Source organism: Ranitomeya variabilis, chromosome 1, assembly GCF_051348905.1.
Source record: "Ranitomeya variabilis isolate aRanVar5 chromosome 1, aRanVar5.hap1, whole genome shotgun sequence".
Classification (NCBI taxonomy): Eukaryota; Metazoa; Chordata; class Amphibia; order Anura; family Dendrobatidae; genus Ranitomeya; species Ranitomeya variabilis.
The window spans coordinates 387,178,331-387,202,105 of record NC_135232.1 but is presented as its reverse complement, the minus strand read 5'-3'; the positions used below and the strand labels follow the sequence as shown (position 1 = coordinate 387,202,105).

At 44.5% G+C, this 23,775-nt stretch overlaps 1 protein-coding gene and 1 long non-coding RNA gene across 3 annotated transcripts in view; one reads left to right on the top strand and one right to left on the bottom strand.

Annotated features, from left to right (window-relative positions):
* The window catches only part of TRPM3 (transient receptor potential cation channel subfamily M member 3), a 1,089,849-nt gene that overhangs the window by 719,974 nt on the left and 346,100 nt on the right, over window positions 1-23,775 (bottom strand). The window lies entirely within an intron of this gene.
* LOC143816387 (uncharacterized) overlaps window positions 5,409-23,775 on the top strand; it is a 73,158-nt gene continuing 54,791 nt past the window's right edge. The window contains exon 1 of the long non-coding RNA XR_013212199.1: window positions 5,409-5,489. This is a non-coding gene — a long non-coding RNA (uncharacterized LOC143816387). The remainder of the gene's footprint in view (window positions 5,490-23,775) is intronic.

Below are 23,775 nucleotides of genomic sequence, written 5' to 3'. Positions count from 1 at the left end.
TATGATTTCAATATCCCTTAACAGGTTGGTGAGACCACAAGGAAAATCAGGCACAATGTTACACACTCTGTTTTCTGTGGCACAAAATCACAGAGATGACACACACGCAGGACTGTCACTCAAGCACTAATGTCAATATTAATCTCCCACCTAATTTATTTATTTTTTTTTCTCAGGGAGACTTTAGAAACCAAATAATATTAAAAAAAAAAAAAAAAAAGGCTTTCTATGGCCCACAATTAGAGAGAGAGAGGTGGCACAACCAGGAGTCAAGACTGGCGCACAAGCTGAAAGGGCAATATTACTCTCCCACTGTTTTTTATGTTTTTTTTGTTTTTTTCAGGGAGACTTTAGAAACCAAATAATATTAAAAAAACCAAAAAAAAAAAAGGCTTTCTATGGCCCACTGAATGAGAGGGAGAGAGGTGGCACACCCAGGAGTCAAGACTGGCACACAAGCTGAAAGGGCAATATTACTCTCCCACTGTTTTTTTATGTATTTTTTGTTTTTTCAGGGAGACTTTAGAAACCCAATAATATTTTAAAAAAAAAAAAAGGCTTTCTATGGCCCACAATTAGAGAGAGAGAGGTGGCACAACCAGGAGTCAAGACTGGCGCACAAGCTGAAAGGGCAATATTACTCTCCCACTGTTTTTTATGTTTTTTTTGTTTTTTTCAGGGAGACTTTAGAAACCAAATAATATTAAAAAAACCAAAAAAAAAAAAAGGCTTTCTATGGCCCACTGAATGAGAGGGAGAGAGGTGGCACACCCAGGAGTCAAGACTGGCACACAAGCTGAAAGGGCAATATTACTCTCCCACTGTTTTTTTATGTATTTTTTGTTTTTTTCAGGGAGACTTTAGAAACCCAATAATATTTAAAAAAAAAAATAAATAGGCTTTCTATGGCCCACTGAATGAGAGGGAGAGAGGTGGCACACCCAGGAGTCAAGACTGGCACACAAGCTGAAAGGGCAATATTACTCTCCCACTGTTTTTTTAGGTTTTTTTTGTTTTTTCAGGGAGACTTTAGAAACCCAATAATATTTAAAAAAAAAAATAAATAGGCTTTCTATGGCCCACTGAATGAAAGGGAGAGAGGTGGCACACCCAGGAGTCAAGACTGGCACACAAGCTGAAAGGGCAATATTACTCTCCCACTGTTTTTTTATGTATTTTTTGTTTTTTTCAGGGAGACTTTAGAAACCCAATAATATTTTAAAAAAAAAATAAATAGGCTTTCTATGGCCCACTGAATGAGAGGGAGAGAGGTGGCACACCCAGGAGTCAAGACTGGCACACAAGCTGAAAGGGCAATATTACTCTCCCACTGTTTTTTTAGGTTTTTTTTTTTTTTTCAGGGAGAATTAGAAACCAAATAATATTAAAAAAAAAAAAAATAGGCTTTCTATGGCCCACTGAATGAAAGGGAGAGAGGTGGCACACCCAGGAGTCAAGACTGGCACACAAGCTGAAAGGGCAATATTACTCTCCCACTGTTTTTTTATGTATTTTTTGTTTTTTCAGGGAGACTTTAGAAACCCAATAATATTTAAAAAAAAAAATAAATAGGCTTTCTATGGCCCACTGAATGAAAGGGAGAGAGGTGGCACACCCAGGAGTCAAGACTGGCACACAAGCTGAAAGGGCAATATTACTCTCCCACTGTTTTTTTATGTATTTTTTGTTTTTTTCAGGGAGACTTTAGAAACCCAATAATATTTAAAAAAAAAAATAAATAGGCTTTCTATGGCCCACTGAATGAGAGGGAGAGAGGTGGCACACCCAGGAGTCAAGACTGGCACACAAGCTGAAAGGGCAATATTACTCTCCCACTGTTTTTTTAGTTTTTTTTTTTTTTTTCAGGGAGAATTAGAAACCAAATAATATTAAAAAAAAAAAAAATAGGCTTTCTATGGCCCACTGAATGAAAGGGAGAGAGGTGGCACACCCAGGAGTCAAGACTGGCACACAAGCTGAAAGGGCAATATTACTCTCCCACTGTTTTTTTATGTATTTTTTGTTTTTTCAGGGAGACTTTAGAAACCCAATAATATTTAAAAAAAAAAATAAATAGGCTTTCTATGGCCCACTGAATGAGAGGGAGAGAGGTGGCACACCCAGGAGTCAAGACTGGCACACAAGCTGAAAGGGCAATATTACTCTCCCACTGTTTTTTTAGGTTTTTTTTGTTTTTTCAGGGAGACTTTAGAAACCCAATAATATTTAAAAAAAAAAATAAATAGGCTTTCTATGGCCCACTGAATGAAAGGGAGAGAGGTGGCACACCCAGGAGTCAAGACTGGCACACAAGCTGAAAGGGCAATATTACTCTCCCACTGTTTTTTTATGTATTTTTTGTTTTTTTCAGGGAGACTTTAGAAACCCAATAATATTTAAAAAAAAAAATAAATAGGCTTTCTATGGCCCACTGAATGAGAGGGAGAGAGGTGGCACACCCAGGAGTCAAGACTGGCACACAAGCTGAAAGGGCAATATTACTCTCCCACTGTTTTTTTAGGTTTTTTTTTTTTTTTCAGGGAGAATTAGAAACCAAATAATATTAAAAAAAAAAAAAATAGGCTTTCTATGGCCCACTGAATGAAAGGGAGAGAGGTGGCACACCCAGGAGTCAAGACTGGCACACAAGCTGAAAGGGCAATATTACTCTCCCACTGTTTTTTTATGTATTTTTTGTTTTTTCAGGGAGACTTTAGAAACCCAATAATATTTAAAAAAAAAAATAAATAGGCTTTCTATGGCCCACTGAATGAGAGGGAGAGAGGTGGCACACCCAGGAGTCAAGACTGGCACACAAGCTGAAAGGGCAATATTACTCTCCCACTGTTTTTTTAGGTTTTTTTTTTTTTTCAGGGAGACTTTAGAAACCAAATAATATTAAAAAAAAAAAAAAAAAAAAAAAAATAGGCTTGCTATAGCCCACTGAATGAGAGATAGCACACACAGCAGTGGCACACAAGCCCTGACTGAGGCCAATATTTTTCTCCCACTGATTGATGTAGTGTTTTTGTGTTGAGGTAGAATTTAGAACACAAATCACGGAAAAAATAAATAGGCTTTCTATGGCCCACTGAATGAAAGGGAGAGAGGTGGCACACCCAGGAGTCAAGACTGGCACACAAGCTGAAAGGGCAATATTACTCTCCCACTGTTTTTTTATGTATTTTTTGTTTTTTCAGGGAGACTTTAGAAACCCAATAATATTTAAAAAAAAAAAAAAGGCTTTCTATGGCCCACAATTAGAGAGAGAGAGGTGGCACAACCAGGAGTCAAGACTGGCGCACAAGCTGAAAGGGCAATATTACTCTCCCACTGTTTTTTATGTTTTTTTTGTTTTTTTCAGGGAGACTTTAGAAACCAAATAATATTAAAAAAAGCAAAAAAAAAAAAGGCTTTCTATGGCCCACTGAATGAGAGGGAGAGAGGTGGCACACCCAGGAGTCAAGACTGGCACACAAGCTGAAAGGGCAATATTACTCTCCCACTGTTTTTTTATGTATTTTTTGTTTTTTTCAGGGAGACTTTAGAAACCCAATAATATTTAAAAAAAAAAATAAATAGGCTTTCTATGGCCCACTGAATGAGAGGGAGAGAGGTGGCACACCCAGGAGTCAAGACTGGCACACAAGCTGAAAGGGCAATATTACTCTCCCACTGTTTTTTTAGGTTTTTTTTTTTTTTCAGGGAGACTTTTGAAACCAAATAATATTAAAAAAAAAAAAAAAAAAAAAATATAGGCTTGCTATAGCCCACTGAATGAGAGATAGCGCACACACAGCAGTGGCACACAAGCCCTGACTGAGGCCAATATTTTTCTCCCACTGATTGATGTAGTGTTTCTGTGTTGAGGTAGATTTTAGAACACAAATCACGGAAAAAATAAATAGGCTTTCTATGGCCCACTCAGTGAGAGATGGCACACACAGGGATGGCACTGTAGCAGAAATGCCAATCTTAATCTCCCACAAAAAAAAAACAAAAAAAAAAAAAAAACTGTCCTACAATTACTATCTCCCTGCAGTAATGTAAGCCAGGTATGGCAGGCAGCAATAGGAGTGGACTGATGCACAAATTAAATAAAAAGTGTGGACAAACAAAAAAGATAGCTGTGCAGAAAGGAAGGAACAAGAGGATATGTGCTTTGAAAAAAGCAGTTGGTTTCCACAGTGGCGTACACACAGCAATACAGCTATCACGGAGCCTTCTAGGGCAGCCCAATGAGCTACAGCGCTGAGGGGAAAAAAAAAAAAAAATAGCTTCCACTGTTCCTGCACACCGAAGGTGGTGTTGGACAGTGGAAATCGCTGCAGCACAAGCGGTTTGGTGGTTAGTGGACCCTGCCTAACGCTCTCCCTGCTTCTGATGAAGCGGCAGCAACCTGTCCCTAAGCTCAGATCAGCAGCAGTAAGATGGCGGTCGGCGGGAACGCCCCTTTATAGCCCCTGTGACGCCGCAGACAGCAAGCCAATCACTGCAATGCCCTTCTCTAAGATGGTGGGGACCAGGATCTATGTCATCACGCTGCCCACACTCTGCGTTCACCTTCATTGGCTGAGAAATGGCGCTTTTCGCGTCATTGAAACGCGACTTTGGCGCGAAAGTCGCGTACCGCATGGCCGACAAGCACAGGGGTCGGATCGGGTTTCATGAGACGCCGACTTAGCCAAAAGTCGGCGACTTTTGAAAATGATCGACCCGTTTCGCTCAACCCTAGTACTGACCTGTACCTGTTGGTGCAACATGTGGACCTTACAGAAGCGACCATGTATAAAGTCGATCTGTCTGGTCTCCTATACTACTCTGTCTGCAGCCATGTTACCAGTAGTCCATGCTCTGTACAGTAGCAAACCAAGAAAAGGTTTCCTGTTCTTATCTTAAAGGGGTTTGTCTGTTGTCCACTACTGAGGACATTTTTGGCAAGCCCCAAAGCTTGCCAACACTTAGAACTATGGACACAGCACTATGATTTAGTTCCATTTGCCGGTTCCAGTTGTTTTCACGCGACCATAAATACATGATTTGCATACTTGCAGTCACGTAATGATCGCTGGAACCAACAAGAGGAGCTGAATCTGAACACTGTACTCATACCACAAGGTTTTGGCAAGCTGCAGTTCTCAGTGGTGGATGATTCTTTTATGATACATACAGGAAACAATATCTTGGTTTGTTATTGTAATACAGCCTTTACTAGAGATGACACTAACTCTCTTTTAAAGTTTTTTTTTCAGGATTCTGAATTGTATTGGCAAGCACTGTGTAAAAATAATTAAATCAGATATGGTACTCAGATTTCTCATGTCCAAGGCTGGTTCTCCTCCACTGCTTTGGTCTCTGTGCATATGCTGTAGTTGTGACATCACTACTGTTTCAGTGTCTGTGTGTTGGTAGCAGAGGAGACACCACAACGTCAGCCAGTATACAGAGACTGGAGCAATGGCAGAATGTTGGTCGTGTACCCAAGGTAGGTGAGAACCATGCAATCTTATTATTTTTACAAATACCTAGAAGCATGTTTCAGTGCATATACAGTGTAGCGAGGTCTTAAAGGGGTTCTTCCATGAGGAAAAGTTACAACCTATCAGCAGAATGGGGAGGTAGTGCAATATATTAGCATTTGGGGTCTCAATTTTTAATGTTTGCCCAGGGCCACACTTTGTCTAAACTGGCTCTACATAGCAGTGGGGTCTATTTCAGAACAAGTAATTCACAAATAACCTACTGGATCTTATTGATGATACATCTGCTGTATTTAATTATGACAGCAAAATTGATGATGCTATTAAAAATAGAAATGATTATATTCTATACAGATACAGTAGAAGCCCTCGGAATAATTTCCCTTCATAGTATCACCAGATTATAATGGTAATAGTGGAACTGTACTCCATTATCATACATCATGTGTGAAAATTAGACACAACATAGATTAAACAAAGGGAAAGACATAACTAAGTAATTTTTGTATATTTTTTTTGCACCACCGAAAAGATGCATTTTATTTAGTGGGAAATATATACTTTAACCCCTTTCTGACATCGGGCATAATAATACGTCCCTATGCCTTATTGACCAGGGACGGATTATTATGCCCCAGCGATTTTGCACGCACAGGCTGACTTCTAAAATTGCTTAACTTTGAGATGCACGGTACTCTCATAATTCATCTCTAGATGTCGGTGCCAAAGTGTCTACACTTTCCCCTTGATGTGGGCCACCTTGCACAAAAAACAGCAGGGGGTCCCAGTTCTGCTCCTCCTTGCCTTCAATAACACGTGGCCTCTAATTCTCTGGCCATTTGGCAAAAGCTCTGCGCTTTTGGGGATTTGTGTACTTATTCCAAGGGTGGGGGCCACTTCAGGAGTGGGAAGGGAGAATTCTGGATAATCTATCAGGCCTGAATTAATAAATCCAAAATGGAGTCTCCCTCATCCCTCACAATATCGCTTTCAATTTTTTTCCATTTTCTTTTTATGATTAAATGATACATAAGAAATTACCATTTGTAGAACTGATTTTTGTAGTTTTTTTTTTTTATTTCTTCAATATCATTTTTCCAACAATACCAAAGTGAGTGGAACAATATACAGTCATGGCCAAAAGTGTTGGCACCCTTGAAATTGTTCCAGAAAATAAAGAATTTCTCCCAGAAAATTATTGCAATTCCACATGTTTTGTTATACACATGTTTATTTCTTGTGCATTAGAACAACGCAAAAAAAACTTAGGAAAAAAAAAAGGTAAATTGGACATAATTTCACATAAAACCCCCAAAATGGGCTGGACAAAATTATTGGCACCTTTTGAAAATTGTACGTAAACAATTTTGTTTCAAGCATGTGATGCTCGTTCAAACACACCTGTGGCAAGTAACAGGTGTGGGCAATATGAAAATCACACCTTTAAGCAGATTAAAAAGGGGAGAAATTGACTCAATCTTTGCATTGTCTGTCTGTGTGCGCCACACTAAGTATGGAGAACAGAAAGAGAAGAGAACTGTCTGACGACTTGAAAAACAGAATTGTTCAACAATATCAATAATTTCAAGGTTACAAGTCCATCTCCAGAGATCTTGATGTTCCTTTGTCCATGGTGCGCAACATAGTCAAGAAGTTTACAACCCATGGCACTGGACATAATCTCCCTGAACGGCAGAGACAAATTGATAAAATGTTGCAATGCAGGATAGTTTGGATGGTGGGAAAGCAGCTCCAATCAAGTTCCAAAGAAATTCAAGCTGTCCTGCAGACTCAAGGTGCATCAGTGTCAGCGCAAACTGTCAACATATGAATGAAATGAAATGCTATGGCAGGAGACCTAGGAGAGCCCCACTGCTAACCCAGAAACATAGAAAAGCTACACTGCAGTTTGCCAAAATCTATGTGAGAAATCCAAAATCCTTCTGGGAAAGCATCTTGAGGACAGATGAAACCCAGATAGAGCTTGTTGGTAAAGCACATCATTCTACTGTTTACCGAAAACTGAAGAACATAGTAATGACAGTCAAATATGATGGAGATTCAAAGATGTTTTGGGTTGTTTTTTTTCTGCCTTTGGCACTGGGTAACTTGACTGTATGCAAAGCATCATAAAATCTGAAGATTACCAAAGGATTTTGGGTCACAATGTAGTGCCCAGGGTCAGAATGTTGGATTTGCGTCCTAGGTCATGGATCTTCCTGCAGGACAAAGACCCCAAACATACTGTACTTTAAGAAGCACTCAGAAATGGATGGAAACAAAGATCTGGAGAGTTCTGAGGTGGTCAGCAATGAGTCTCGATCTAAATCCCATTGAACACTTGTGGCGAGATCTTAAAATTGTTGTTGGGAGAAGGCACCCTTCAAAGATGAGAGACCTTGTGCAGTTTGAGTGGTCCAACATTCCAGATGAGAGGTGTAAAATGCTTGTTGATGGCTATAAGAAGCAATTAATTGCAAGTATTTATTCCAAAGAGTGTACAACCAAATACTAAGCTAGCAATTTTGTCCTGCCTATTTTTGGGGTTTTGTGTGAAATTATGTAAAATTTGCCTTTTCTCTGTTTTTTGTGTTGTTCCAATAAACACAAAGGAAATAAACTTGTGTGTAACAAAGCATTTTAAGTTGCATTAATTTTCTGGGAGAAATCCTTAATTTTCTGGAACAGTTTCAAGGGTGCCAATACTTTCGGCCATCACTGTATGCACTAGACAGATGTGGAATTGTGTGATTGCCCTAAATTGGACAAAGTGTTTAGTAGAGTTTTTATGGCATGACTTATAAGAAAAAAAGTCCTTCATCTAACATTATAGTAGGGGAACATATATAAAGTGGTCACTGTGGCATGGCATATGGGCTTATACAGTTTATTCAAATTTTATATTAAGAACATTATATTATCTTATTTAACTTATTTCCAGAACATTTTATTATACAGCAAATAAACTACTGCAACCTTTTTTATGTTCTTAGAACTCCCCTGATATTTCCAATAGTCCTACATTTTCCAATTTGGGATATATCTATTTATATAATTGTCTTGTAATGTTTTAATTTCCTGTTCTGTCCAGAAATCACCGTATCCCAAGCGGAGGAAGTTCGCCGTCCGCCATATTGGGACACCCAAGTGATGGGTGTCTCAATATGGAAACTGCTGTTGGTACCAACCTATTGCGCAGTACAACTAGCGGAACACCGTCGCACCACACACACACTCTATACGCCGTACACACCACACGCACACACACTCACACACACTCACACTCACACAACAACAGCGGAACACTGTTGCACCACGCACACACTCTATATGCCATACACACCACACACACACACACTCACACACACTCACACTCACACAACAGCGGAACACTGTTGCACCACGCACACACTCTATATGCCGTACGCACCACACGCACACACACTCATACACACTCACACTCACACAACAACAGCGGAACACTGTTGCACCACACACACACTCTATATGCCATACACACCACACACACACACATTAACACACACTCACACTCTCACATTCACACACTCACACACATGCAGCCTCTTGCATGGTACCACCAGTGGAACACCGCCGCGAACACACCACCTCCGGGATCAGCCGAATGATTCACTGACTGCCGCCATCTTTGTACTGGAGGAGTGCATGCGCAGTTTTAATGTGACCGCCGTGATCTGTCTGTGCAAAAATGGCGGCGGTCTGATTTACTGCACCTGCACGAATTACGTGCAGGTCCAGTGAATCATTCGGCTGATCCCAGTGGCAGATGCATGATGTGTCTACAGGCAGAGGAAGCTGGTCACATTAAAGGGGTTTTCCCATGAACGAAAGTTAATTTTAAAAATTGACTGTGTCTGACCGGGTACGGAGCATACCACATCTCCTGAGCAGTGGAGGAAGCAAAAGATAACACTGACATTACAGCAGGGGATCAGAGTGAATTCATTTTGTGAGGTAAAATATTTCCCTGACTGTTTTTAAAAAATATTTAACCTCACAAAATGTATCCTCTGTGATCTCCTGCTGTAAAGTCAGTATTGTCTTTTGCTTCCTCCCCTGCCCAGGAACTGTTGTATGTTTGGTACACGGTCAGACACAGACAATTTTTAAAATAAACTTTTGTTCGAGGGAAAATCCCTTTAAAAAGCAAATATCAACGCCAACATGGCTCCTCATAAAAAGTACGCCAATGACAATGAAAGCAGCAAAGGCACAATGTCATAGACAACAAACGGCAAATGAGACTCTTGAAGAGCAACAGCATCACTGGTACAAAAACAAAGCATATAAGCGTAGGCGTCAAGCACATGAGTCCCCTGATGTAAAAGTCATTAGATTATCACAGGATGCCATTAGGCAACAACAGAGCCGCATGCCTGCCCCCATTGTGACATTACCGCCCTTCCAATGCGATAGCATCGAGCATCCATCGAGTAAGTTCCATAAATCACATTCTTTTATGACCGTTATTGTATGGACAGAAGAATCCCTCCCTACCTGATAAAGCAACATTAAAAGGCACTAAACTAATTTTCATTTAAAGGGAATCTGTCACCTTAAAAATCGTATATGAACTAAGGCCACCGACATCAGGGGCTTATCTACAGCATTCTGTAATGCTGTAGATATGCCCCCGATGTAACCTGCAAGATAAGAAAAACAGGTTATATTATACTCACCCAGGGGCTGTCCCGCTTTGGTCCGGTCCGATGGGCGTCGCAGTCAGGGTCCGGCGCCTCCCATCTTCATACCATCACGTCCTCTTCTTGTCTTCCTGCCACTGCTCCGGCGCAGGAGTACTTTGTCTGCCCTGTTGAGGGCAGAGCAAAGTACTGCAGTGCGCGCGCAGGCGCCGGGAAAGGTCAGAGAGGCCCGGCGCCTGCGCACTGCAGTACTTTGCTCTGCCCTCAACAGGGCAGACAAAGCACGCCTGCGCCGGAGCGGCGGCAGGAAGACAAGAGGAGGACGTCATCGTATGAAGATGGGAGGCGTCGGACCCGGACTGCGATGCCCATCGGACCCGAAACGAACAAGGACCGCCCCTGGGTGAGTATAGTCTAACCTGTTTTTCTTATCTTTCAGGATACATCGGGGGCTTATCTACAGCATTTAAAAACTCACACAAAGATCAAATATAAGTGCCAACAAAAATCAACTAATTCACCGACATAAAGCACTATTTAAAGTGATAAAGTAAATGACCACAATAAAACTTAACATTTACTAATATTTCAAATAAAAAATGCACACTACAACATACACACGACCTAAAAACATGTATGGCTGCAAAGGTACAGGGTGCACGAAATCCCTGATACACCAACTATCTGTGCCCTACCTTGCCACAGAGGTTGGCACCCTAAATCCTTCGCAATGGCGCCCCGCTCAACGTAGGCTCTTCCTACCTGACCCTAATAGGCCCTATCGTGCAGAAAAACAGATCAAACAGCAGACCATGCAATTCAGACAAACAGATGTGTAGAATCGTCACTAAAGATTATGTGCTTTTATATCGCACAAGGGCCTGTGCAGAAAGCGTGCTTCATCAATTTGTAAGATATTGCACACTTAATTAAATATTGCACATATCCCCAAAGGCCCGTCCAAACAAATGCGTTGACTGATATCACAGTAATCGCATGTTCACTAGTTATTGCACATATTCCATATAGTTGTCATAAACACCCCTGCACTGTGCCTAGAAACAACCTGCCTACCTGCTGGGGTTGGCACCCTACAATCCTGCGCAAATGGTGCCCCCACTCTCATCGTCTGACCCTAATACACCCTGTCAGACTAATGTAGGTACACAGAAACAGTGCCCAGTGATTAAGGGTGCTTGGTCACCAGAAACGCGTTGATATCGCATTTTATCTTTTGTAATCGCTGATGTTTTATCCTCCACTGAATATATCTTCAAGTGAATAAAGAAAGAAGTTTTTTTCACTACCTCGTTGAGCTGGATTCCTCATTTCTTCTTTGATTTGCTACGCCCTGACACAGCGGCTCCAGGCTCTGAGTCTCCAAGGATGTCGACCATGGTGAGCTGGACTTTGTTCGGCCCAGAAAAAACACCTTGTCGGACTCATGCAGGTACAAGGCAACAGTGCCCAAAACAAACCAAACTAGTGGTGGTAACAACGCATTTGTTTGGACGGGCCTTTGGGGATATGTGCAATGTTTAATTAAGTGTGCAATATCTTACAAATTGATGAAGCACGCTTTCTGCACAGGCCCTTGTGCGATATAAAAGCACATAATCTTTAGTGACGATTCTACACATCTGTTTGTCTGAATTGCATGGTCTGCTGTTTGATCTGTTTTTCTGCACGATAGGGCCTATTAAGGTCAGGTAGGGAGAGCCTACGTTGAGCGGGGCGCCATTGCGAAGGATTTAGGGTGCCAACCTCTGCGGCAAGGTAGGGCACAGATAGTTGGTGTATCAGGGATTTCGTGCACCCTGTACCTTTGCAGTCATACGTGTTTTTAGGTCGTGTGTATGTTGTAGTGTACACTTTTTATTTGAAATATTAGTAAATGTTAAGTTTTATTGTGGTCATTTACTTTATCGCTTTAAATAGTGCTTTATGTCGGTGGATTACTTATCTACAGCATTACAGACTGCTGTAGATAAGCCCCTGATGCCGGTGGCCTTAGTTCATATACGATTTTTGGGGTGACAGGTTCCCTTTAAAACTGTCACTGGCTTACTACCAGGATATCTTAAAAAAGAAGAATCTATATTTTATTATGTAGTTCTTTCTAAAGAATAATTTCTACAATACCAATAGGCCAGGAGAGATAAAATGAAGCAAAGTAAAAGGATGATGATACAAGATTATGTCAGATATTTAGCAGATTTACTGCTCACATATCGATCGTCTTTCATTCACGCAAATCTATAATCCGCATTTTAAAAGATTGTGCTCTGAGCTCAAATGAAAACCATCTGAATGCGTAAAATGCCGGCCTCTCACATTGGGATGAAACGATGTTCTGTCTATATCCTTCTCTCCGCAGTGAGCCTAAACCCAGAAGCTTAAATAGATGAACTAATTATAATGAGATAAGACAGCCACAGTCATTACAATTTTTCTAGTGTACAGAAATAGAAAGTATTAATATTTGTTAACATGTTAATCCATTTATATAACTTCCAAATTTTTATACAATCAACTGTCCAGAACGTGTTTTTGAATAATTTAGATGCTTTATGCTCTGGCTTACAGAGGGGGTCCCACATATATATATTCCCCTTATACTTCTTCATCTAATCATATTCCCTAATAAATAAAGGTGGATTAAAGGTAATTTGACAGCAGATTTTTGCTCTGTAATCTGAGGACAGCATGAGGTAGGGATTAAAACACTGAATTCAATGATTTGTCACTTATTAAACTCTGTGCTGTTTACTTATAATGAAGGTTTTATCACTAGGAGATAATCACTGCTGGACTGCAGCAGCATGTGAGCCCTAGTCTGACCACGCACCCTCCTGTGATTAGCCGTTCACTGTCAATAGACAATGTATATATAGAACTGTGGTGTGGGTGGGATTAGCTTTCTCAGCTCTGCCACATGCTACATCTAAGAACCCTGATTGTGTCACAAAGACTAAACCAGCAAACTAAGTGATACATCATTGGAATCAGACGCTCTTTGCCTACATTATGCTGCTCTTAGATGACGTAACAAAATCTGGTGACAGATTCCCTTTATGACTGATGAAAATCAAAAGGCAAAAAATGTGATTCAAGTCCCCACTCCACACTCCACACCTGGGACTTGAATTCCACATGTCCCACAGCTTTATATAGGAGATGTATTGCCTTATTAAATGCATCCTATGGGAATTGTTGCCTATGGAGCCAGAAACCTTCTTATAGTTCAAAAGAGAGCAACATGCATGTGTGGTTATTTCTATAGTTGTGCTCAAAAGTATACATACCCCGGCAGAATTTTTCCTTTCTTGGCTTTTTTTCAGAGAAAATGAATGATAACACCAAAACTTTTTCTCCGCTCATGGTTAGTGGTTGGGTGAAGCCATTTATTGTCAAACTACTGTGGTTTCTCTTTTTAAATCATAGCCTGATAACATGCACAGAAAATGGGTTTGACATCCTCACCTGTGACCTGTTTGCTTGTAATCAGTGCGTGTGCATAAAAACTGAGTGAGTTTCTGGGATCCAGACAGACTCTTGCATCTTTCATGCAGCCACTGACGTTTCTGGATTGTGAGTCATGGGCAAAAGAATTGTCAACGGATCTATGGGAAAAGGTAGTTGAATTGTATAAGGGTATGTGCACATGTCAGGATTTTGTCAGGATTTTGTCAGGATTTTGTCAGGATTTTGTCAGGATTTTGTCAGGATTTTGTCAAGCTTTTTCCTCAGGATTTGTAGCCAAAACCAGGAGTGGAACAATTAGAGGAAAAGTATAATAGAAACATATGCACCACTTCTGCATTTATCACCCACTCCTGGTTTTGGCTCCAAAACCTGATGAAAAAGCCTGAGAAAATCCTGACAAAATCCTGACGTGTGCACATGTAGGGGACAGGGACCTGGTGAGCTGTGCAGACGGGTGGAACCATTGTTGCCGGGAGTCGGGGTTCCGGGGGACGGATTTGAGGGGTGCATGGGAAGCCAGGCTCATGTGACAGGAGGAAGAGTGACGCAGGGAGAGGAGAGGATAAAAAGCAAAACGCGCGAAAGCAGGGGCAGAGAAGCGCGGGAAATCTCTGAGGAGAGGAAACTGCAGCGCAGTTGTTGTGAGTGTGCAGGCCGCAGTGAGACTTGCTGGAAGCAGGGGGAAAACGTGCAACAGACACTGCGGGCAACTACCAGAGCTCCCAAAAAGAGGCGCATTCGTCGTCAGCGACCCCCCAGGCAGAGGGGTAGTGCTGACCAGCTCAGGGACAGTATTACCGCGCTCCCTGAGAGCACCTTGCCAGAGAGTGCTACGGACTCGCATGGTTTCGTCTCAGCTGTGACTGATACTGATTATTCTCCTAATCCTCCTCAAAAAGACTCTTCTCTGGACTGGGAGGCTGTTACCTCGGATCAACGTCCGCCTGCAGGAGGGAACGCAGCACCGCAAAAGACATTCTGGACTCGACTCTACGCCTGGGCCCGTCGCCAGAAGACACCTCCTTCCTCCGCCATCAGGACTACGGCGTTGTCGGAGCCTCACCGTCAGGACTACATCGCTGAACCAGCACTGATAAGTGACCGTTGTTGACTTTATCTTAGTAGGGAGTCACTAGTGAGGCGCTGCCGTGTTCTACGGGTATAGTTCAGGGCGGTCATATAGTAATTAGGATTTACTGCGAGATTGTGTTCTTGTATATAAGTTCCCTGCGTGGAAAAACGTTTGTCATCTTTTTGGTTGGAAGTTAAAAAGAAAGTTAAAAACGCTATTTGCTTTCTGGCTCCTATTTGTCCCTGCATCCTTCTTTACCTGCGGTCCCTACATTTGGCGTAGTCGGCAGGATGCAGGATCCAAAGAAGGAGCCAGAAGATACGGAGGATGGGGCTGGGCCTAGAGCTTCTCTCTCATTGGGGGCCATGTTAAACAATTTGCCCAAGTTTAATGGGAGCAACATGTTGTTGTGGAGCTGGACTGAAAGGATGAGGGGGCTGTTGAGAATGCATCCTATGACCCCAGCCCTGGAAGCAGAGGTGGCCATTATGGCCTTAGACGGAGAGGCTCGGGATTCAGTGATGTTGAGACCCCCCACAGAGCGGAATACTTTTACCGGGGTGTTACATGTGTTAGAGGGGACGCACGGGGATCCCACCGACGTGGGAGAGCTGCGGGCCCGGTTGTTTGGACGGCGACAAAAAGAGGGCGAGACTGTCACTCAGTACATGAATGCTCTGCAAGAGCTAAACATTGCAATCGTGCGGAAAGATGGTATGGGGATGGGACATGTTGACGTGACCCTGCGCGACCAACTGGTGACGGGACTGCGGGATGAGTTGACCAAACAGGCTCTACGTGAACGAGTGCGGGTCGACCCGCGCCTGACTTTCTCCGACATAGGCAATGAGGCCCGCACCCGGGAGCAAGAGAGGGGGGTGACGGTCCTGACAGGAGAGGCTCGGGTTATCCAGACCGCTGCACCAGGAGGGGGTGAGCCGTCGTGGGTTCAGGAGATGCGGCAGGAGCTCAAACAAATCCGAGAGGAACTGGCCGAAGTTAAAAAAAATGCGCGAAGCCCAAGGGAGCTACCCCGGGGGCAAGGGTCTGGGAGTCCAGCTCGTGGCACTCGTTCAGGATATTATCCGGTCCCCGGTGCTTGCTATGGTTGCGGGGAGGCAGGACATTTCGCACGGGAGTGCCCCCGGAGAGGGAGGGCCTCGTCACGGCTGCCGTTAAACTAGAGGACTCCGAGCTAAGGGGACGACGCTCGGAGTCAGAATCCCCGCGGATGGGTGGTGAAAGTCCTGAAAATTTGGTTGCCAGCTGCCCCCTGGTTTGGGCAGAGTTTGAAGGGCGGGCTGTACGTTGTCTGGTGGACACCGGATCTCAAGTCACGACGATGCCCGAGGCCTATTTTAGAAAACACTTCCCTGTGTCAGTCAGACCCCAATGGGGCCCCGTAATCCGGTTGCAGGCCGCCAATCAGCTGCCCATCCCAGTGGAAGGGGTCACCTGGATGCAAATATCTTTATGTGGGAAAGACCTGGGCCGCCGGGGGGTTGTGTTGACGCGGGGGGATCCCAGCCCACAACATATCGTGACTTTGGGGATGAATGTATTGAAGGACTTTGGCAGTTTGCTGTTAGGGGAGACCACACAAGAGACACTCAATCAGTGGGGGACCAGTACACCTCAAGGCTCCGTGTTCAGACAGTTAGTGAGGGAAGTCCGTGTGCAAGAGACCTTTCAGGAGGGAGACATACTAGGGAAAGTAATCACCTCCCCGACAGCAGAAGTGACGTTTCCCCCAGGACAGACTGTTATATCCCTGCCCATCCGAGCTCGCATCCCTCTGGAAGGAGTGCAAGTGCAGGTTGAGCCCACCTTTACGTCCCCTTTGCCCACAGGACTGCTGGTGGCCCGATCTCTGGCTACTGTTAAAAATGGGGCCGTACCAGTGCGATGTGTGAATGTGGACGAACACGATGTCGTGCTACGGGTCCGAAGTGAGATGGCCAAAGTGTTACGACCGTTAGAAGTGATGCCTCCTCCAGATACTTTACAGTTAAAGGTGGATTCCCCTGATCCCTGGATGGTCAGTGTCCGGTCTACACAGGATCCTGAGCTGATAGCGTTCCGAAAAGGTCAAACTATTCTGGAACATATGCGAGCAGAATTACCGGGTCTGGATCCATCACAAGTCTCGCGAGTGCAGCGGCTCCTTGGACACTATGCTGAAGTGTTTGCGCAACATGAAGATGATTTTGGCTGTACCACGGCCATCGAACATGGAATTCCGACCGGAGATACAGTGCCCATCAGGGAGTGGTACAGACAGATTCCCCCGCAGATGTACCAGGAAGTAAAGACGTTGTTAGGCCAGATGCTACAAAAGGGAGTGATCCGCGAGAGTCAGAGCCCGTGGGCTGCCCCGATCGTGCTGGTGCGGAAAAAGGACGGCACGCTCCGGTTCTGTGTGGACTATCGTAAGCTAAATGCATGCACCGTCCGAGACTCTTATCCACTTCCCCGTATCGAGGAGTCTCTCTCCGTGCTGGGTCGGGCCAAATATTTTTCCACCTTAGACCTAGCCAGCGGATACTGGCAGGTCCCGATGACAGAAGCAGATCGTCCTAAGACAGCGTTCATCCTTCCCATGGGACTATTTGAGTTCAATCGAATGCCGTTTGGGCTGGCCAACGCTCCAGGCACCTTCCAACGATTAATGGAGCGGTGTCTGGGGGATTTGAACTTCGAGGCCACTCTCATTTATCTGGATGACATCATCATCTACGCCCCAACATTCGAGGAACATCTGTGCCGACTGGAACAGGTACTAGACCGGTTGCTGAAATACGGGCTTAAGGTGAAGCCCCAGAAGTGTCACTTGTTCCGGGAACAGATCGAGTACCTGGGGCATGTGGTGTCCGCCGAAGGAGTCCGGCCATCGCAGGAGAAGATTGCTGCAATCCAGGAGTGGCCCACACCGGAGACCGCTAAGGATGTACGGGCGTTCTTGGGCCTCGCTGGGTACTACCGGCACTTCGTGAAGAATTTTGCTCGCCGTTCTCACAATCTACAAGTCCTGCTGAAAGGAAGCTCCCCCAAGGAACGGGGAAAGAAGATACAATTGCAGGAGTCACAAGAAGCAGCGTTCCGGGACTTGAAGACAGCTCTCATGGAGCCGCCGGTGTTGGCTTATGCGGACTTTTCGCAACCGTTCATCCTACACACCGACGGCAGCTCTCAGGGATTGGGGGCTGTGTTGTCTCAGGTTCAGGATGGGCGGGAGAGAGTGATCGCCTATGCGAGTCGGTCTCTTCATGACTCTGAGTTGAACCCAGACAATTACAGTTCTTTCAAGGTGGAGCTGCTGGCCGTGGTGTGGGCTATGACGGAGCGGTTCGCTGAGTACCTGGCCGGTTCCGAGGTGCTGATACGCACGGATAATAACCCATTGGCACATCTGGAAAATACAAAATTGGGTGCCCTAGAACAGCGCTGGGTAGCCCGGATGGCCAAGTACAGATACCGTATCCTTTACAAGCGAGGAGCGGAGAATGTTCATGCTGACGCATTATCTCGTCTGCGGAAGAATCCCCCAAGGACTAACCGAGATGAGGAGCTGGAGGGAGAAGAAATCCCCTACGCCATCGGGGGCGCTACTCGGACGGCTGTGAGCCGGGAACAGACCGGGAACGGAACGGCTACAGGACTGTTGGTTCAGAGTCGGGACGAATGGATACGGCTGCAACAGGAAGACCAGGAACTAGCTCCATTGTGACAGTGGATAACGAATGGTCTATTGCCCGTGAGAAGCCCTGGACAAACTCTCCCGTCAGACCTGAACCTTCTTCTGCGGCAGTGGGAGCGCCTAACTCTTCAGGACGGGCTCTTATGCCACTTAACCATGGCTCAGGCAGATTCCGAGCCGACCTGGCAGATGGTCTTACCAGGGCCCGTGGTGGCCGCAGTTGCTAAAGAAGCTCATGAGTCCGGGGCACACTTCGGAGTGAAGAGGACGTTTAAGTGGCTGCAAACTCGGTTCTATCATCCTCGGCTGCTTGCAGAAGTACAAACTGCCTGTAGACAATGTCGACAATGTGAGCTAACCAAGTCACCGGAGGAAAGGGCGCCTGTGCAGAGCATCACGACGTCTGCCCCTTTTGAAGTATTAATGATAGACTACATTACCATTGGAGCAGCGCATCAAGGCTACGAACACTGCCTCGTTATGGTAGATCATTTTTCAAAATTCGCGGTAGTCACCCCTACCCGTGATCAGACAGCTGAGTCGGCGGCGAGCGCTATCTGTAAGAACTTTATTCAAGTTTACGGCTGTCCGAGGCGAATACATTCGGATCAAGGCGCCTGTTTCTTGGGCAAAGTCATGGAAGAGCTGCATCGCCTCTACGGCATTGATAAGTCACGCACCACACCGTATCATCCCCAGGGAAATGGGGCTTGTGAGCGGTTTAACCGGACTTTGCTTCAAATGCTGCGTGCGCTAGAACAAGATCAGAAGGCCCGCTGGCCGGAGTATGTGTCGGACCTAGTGTGGGTCTACAACAATAGAGTTCATCAAGTCACAGGACGCACCCCGTATGAAGTGGTCTTTGGGCGCCCAGGAAAAGGCATGACAGATCTGGAACTGTCTTCGGAGGAAGAAGGCCCCCGAACAGGGATGGCTTCGTGGGTGCGTGATCATCGGCATCGGCTGCAGACCTTACACCGACTGGTACACACTCGAATTCGGGAAGTGGAGCATCGGAGCACCCCTACAGCAAAACCCCCAGAGTTCCGGCCAGGTGATCGAGTACTCGTTCGAGAGCAAAGACCGCAAAACAAGTTAGACCATCGTTGGGAAAAAACACCCTATCGGGTGCTTCGCCGTATAGACCCGCATGGACCTGTATATGAAGTGCAGTCTGAGGCCCTCGGAAGTACAGGTACTCGCATTCTTCATCGCAACATGCTCCGGTTGTGTCGCTCTGTTGACTCGGACACCCCGGAATCCGCAATCAGGGAAGAGCCACCTACGACTGAATCCCCCAACAACCATTGGTGGGATGAAGAAGATGATGAAGAAGAAGAACGGCGTCAAAATACTCCCCCTATCTCGACTACTACACTACCCCTGACCAGTCACTCTTCCGCTGACGACATTTCCCCAACACCCCCTATACAAGGACCCGAGCCACGACGTTCTGAACGTTCTACTGCCGGTAGACCCCCAACTCGCTACAGTCCTGACTTACACACCAGACAGACCCAAGTGTGGAACAATCCGTCAGGTGGGCGACCTGTCAGTGCGAAGGCCTCGCCCAGGGACTGGCGAGCATACAGGGTGGGGGAATGTAGGGGACAGGGACCTGGTGAGCTGTGCAGACGGGTGGAACCATTGTTGCCGGGAGTCGGGGTTCCGGGGGACGGATTTGAGGGGTGCATGGGAAGCCAGGCTCATGTGACAGGAGGAAGAGTGACGCAGGGAGAGGAGAGGATAAAAAGCAAAGCGCTCGAAAGCAGGGGCAGAGAAGCGCGGGAAATCTCTGAGGAGAGGAAACTGCAGTGCAGTTGTTGTGAGTGTGCAGGCCGCAGTGAGACTTGCTGGAAGCAGGGGGAAAACGTGCAACAGACACTGCGGGCAACTACCAGAGCTCCCAAAAAGAGGCGCATTCGTCGTCAGCGACCCCCCAGGCAGAGGGGTAGTGCTGACTAGCTCAGGGACAGTATTACCGCGCTCCCTGAGAGCACCTTGCCAGAGAGTGCTACGGACTCGCATGGTTTCGTCTCAGCTGTGACTGATACTGATTATTCTCCTAATCCTCCTCAAAAAGACTCTTCTCTGGACTGGGAGGCTGTTACCTCGGATCAACATCCGCCTGCAGGAGGGAACGCAGCACCGCAAAAGACATTCTGGACTCGACTCTACGCCTGGGCCCGTCGCCAGAAGACACCTCCTTCCTCCGCCATCAGGACTACGGCGTTGTCGGAGCCTCACCGTCAGGACTACATCGCTGAACCAGCACTGATAAGTGACCGTTGTTGACTTTATCTTAGTAGGGAGTCACTAGTGAGGCGCTGCCGCGTTCTACGGGTATAGTTCAGGGCGGTCATATAGTAATTAGGATTTACTGCGAGATTGTGTTCTTGTATATAAGTTCCCTGCGTGGAAAAACGTTTGTCATCTTTTTGGTTGGAAGTTAAAAAGAAAGTTAAAAACGCTATTTGCTTTCTGGCTCCTATTTGTCCCTGCATCCTTCTTTACCTGCGGTCCCTACACACATACCCTAACACAGGAAAGGGATACAAAAAGATAACCAAGGAATTGATAATGCCAGTCAGCAGCGTTCAAACTGTGATTTACAAATGGAAAATCAGGGGCTCTCTAAAAACAAAACCACGGTCAGGTACACCAACAAAAATTTTGTCCACGACTGCCAGGAAAATTGTTTGGGATGCAAAGAAAAACCCACAAATAACATCAGCTGAAATACAGGACTCTCTGAAAACTAGCGGTGTGGCTGTTTCAAGATGCACAATAAGGAGGCGCTTGAAGAAAAATGGGCTGCATGGTCGAGTCTCCAAAAGAAAGATATTACTGCACAAATGCCACAAAGTATCTCACCTACAGTATGCAAAACAGCACAGAGACAAGCCTCAAAACTTTCGGAACAAGGTAATTTGGAGTGATGAAACCAAAATGTAACTTTTTGGCCACAACCATAAATGTTACATTTGGAGAGAATTCAACAAGGCCTATGATGAAAGGAACACCATTCCTACTGTAAAGAATGGCAGTGGGTCGCTTATGTTTTGGGGATGTGTGAGCTACAAAGACACAGGAAACTTGGTCAAAGTTAAAGGAAAGTTGAATGCAGCACGTTATCAGCAAATACTGGAGGCAAATTTGCAATCATTAGCCCAGAAGCTGCGCATGGGATGTACTTGGACGTTCCAACATGACAACGATCCAAAACACAAGGCAAAGTGGATCTGTGACTGGCTACAGCAGAACAAAGTGAAGGCTCTGCAGTGGCCATATCAGTCTCCTGACCTCAATATCATTGAGCCACTCTGGGGAGATCTCAAGCGCGCAGTTCATGCTAGACAGCCCTGGAATTTACAGGAACTGGAGGCTTTTTGTCAAGAAAAGTGGGCAGCTTTACCATCTGAGAAAATAAAAGAACCTCATCCACGACAACCACTAAAGACTTCAAGATGTCATTGATGTTAGAGGGGGCATTACAAGGTATTAAGAAATGGGGTATGTGAACTTTTGATCAGGGTCATTTGGATGTTTTGGGTTGTCATTATGATTTAAAAAGAGAAAACGCAGTAGTTTGACAGTAAATGGCTTCACCAAATCACTAACCATGAGTGGAGAAAAAGTTTTGGCGTTATCATTCATATTCTCTGAAAAAAAAAATGCCAAGAAAGCAAAAATTCTGCCAGGGTATATAAACTTTTAAGCACAACTGTATGTCTTCCCCTGGCTGGACATGATTAATGAATCACCAACAATAATTGTACAGATAAGGTACTGGTGGAAATGCAAGCTAGATTTGTCAGATGAATTTGTTGATTTTGATGGACCACCCACCATTTAATCACCAGGGTTCCTCCTGACTTTACCTAGACAGATGAAGTAGGGATCAAGAATGACTGGGCATGTTGAATTATAACTCCTGATCCTTTTGGTCTCATGAGTGATAAGCAGTTAACAGAAAGCTATCTTCCTTCTTATACATACTCAGTCAGGCCAAGTGTGCATGTCGGCCTAACAAACATTCTCAAACAGCTGTCTGGTCAGTTAAAAGCGGTAATGCCGTCTAACGATATGCCATAAATGCAAGTGCTTCTCATTAAATTAGAATATCATCAAAAAGATAATTTACTTCAATTCTTCAATACAAAAAGTGAAACTCATATTATATAGAGTCATTACAAACAGGTTGACTTAGAAGCTGCCTAATTTTTGTTTTCTCCATTGATAAACTTATTTAGGTCCTGTAGATGTGCGTAAATGTCATGATCATGAGACAAACCCTTTACATTTTTATAAAGCTGAGGCATTGACCATGGTGATTTTCAGCTTCTGCCTGGCAATAAGAATCCATGGGAATCTATGCTCTAAGTTTAGCATATTTAAGTGGAAATATCAGAGTATAAATTTGTAAGTATATAAGTGGTTTATGTCGTACAAATCTTTTGTGACCAAAGGCTGAAATAACCAATGTGGCACAAGGTTTATACAAATTGGAACCTTCTAAATGGTGCCTGGTGTGATGGCGACCCCTACACCCCCTACACCCCCTATATTTATGCTGCTGATTGAATTCATTGAAATGTATGACACAACTTCAGACTTTCAGCAATCACTATTATACTACTGTATAATTAATTTATATCTGTTTATTAAGTGTGAAAAGCCAGCAATCAACTTAATTATTCTCATTAAAGATTAAATGATAAAAAAGCTAAAGATACTTCCCTTTTATCTCTCCATATTAATTTCTTTGTTAACTGCCCTAGCCTGCTCATTTATCAAATCAAGAGATATGTTGTTTGAAAAGAAATGGCTTCTCAAATGTTAGATTTAGATTATATCATATTCATTTTCCATAATGTTACAACGTAAGGATAACTAGCTCAAAAAAACAATAGCTACTTCCAACTAGAAGATAAATGAATGCGTCACTCTGCTGTTCCTTGGTCAAGAATAAAAAAATATGCATATAGGTACTAAATAAAAAATCTGATGTTGTAAAAGTGAACCTTATCCACGGGCAGCAAATATCAGTCGTGACTGTATGATCTCAGCCAGATATCTTTGACTCTGAAATGCTGCGGTTTCCGAGAAAAATATGCTTTAAATGAGCCACCAGGGACTGAGGCACACTAAAACCTGGTTGGACAAATAAGTCTGCGGTGACTTCTCCTTGGCCGCTGCCCTGGAGTGACAGGTCTCTCCCTATACACATATGCATGAGTGTCACCAAAAAAGTGCTCCAGCTCTAAAAACGTAAAACGTTGCGTGACATATAATTGATGACCATGTAATCTAGACCTTATTCTAGGAGCAATAGCATTATGGAGAACTAGTGTGATC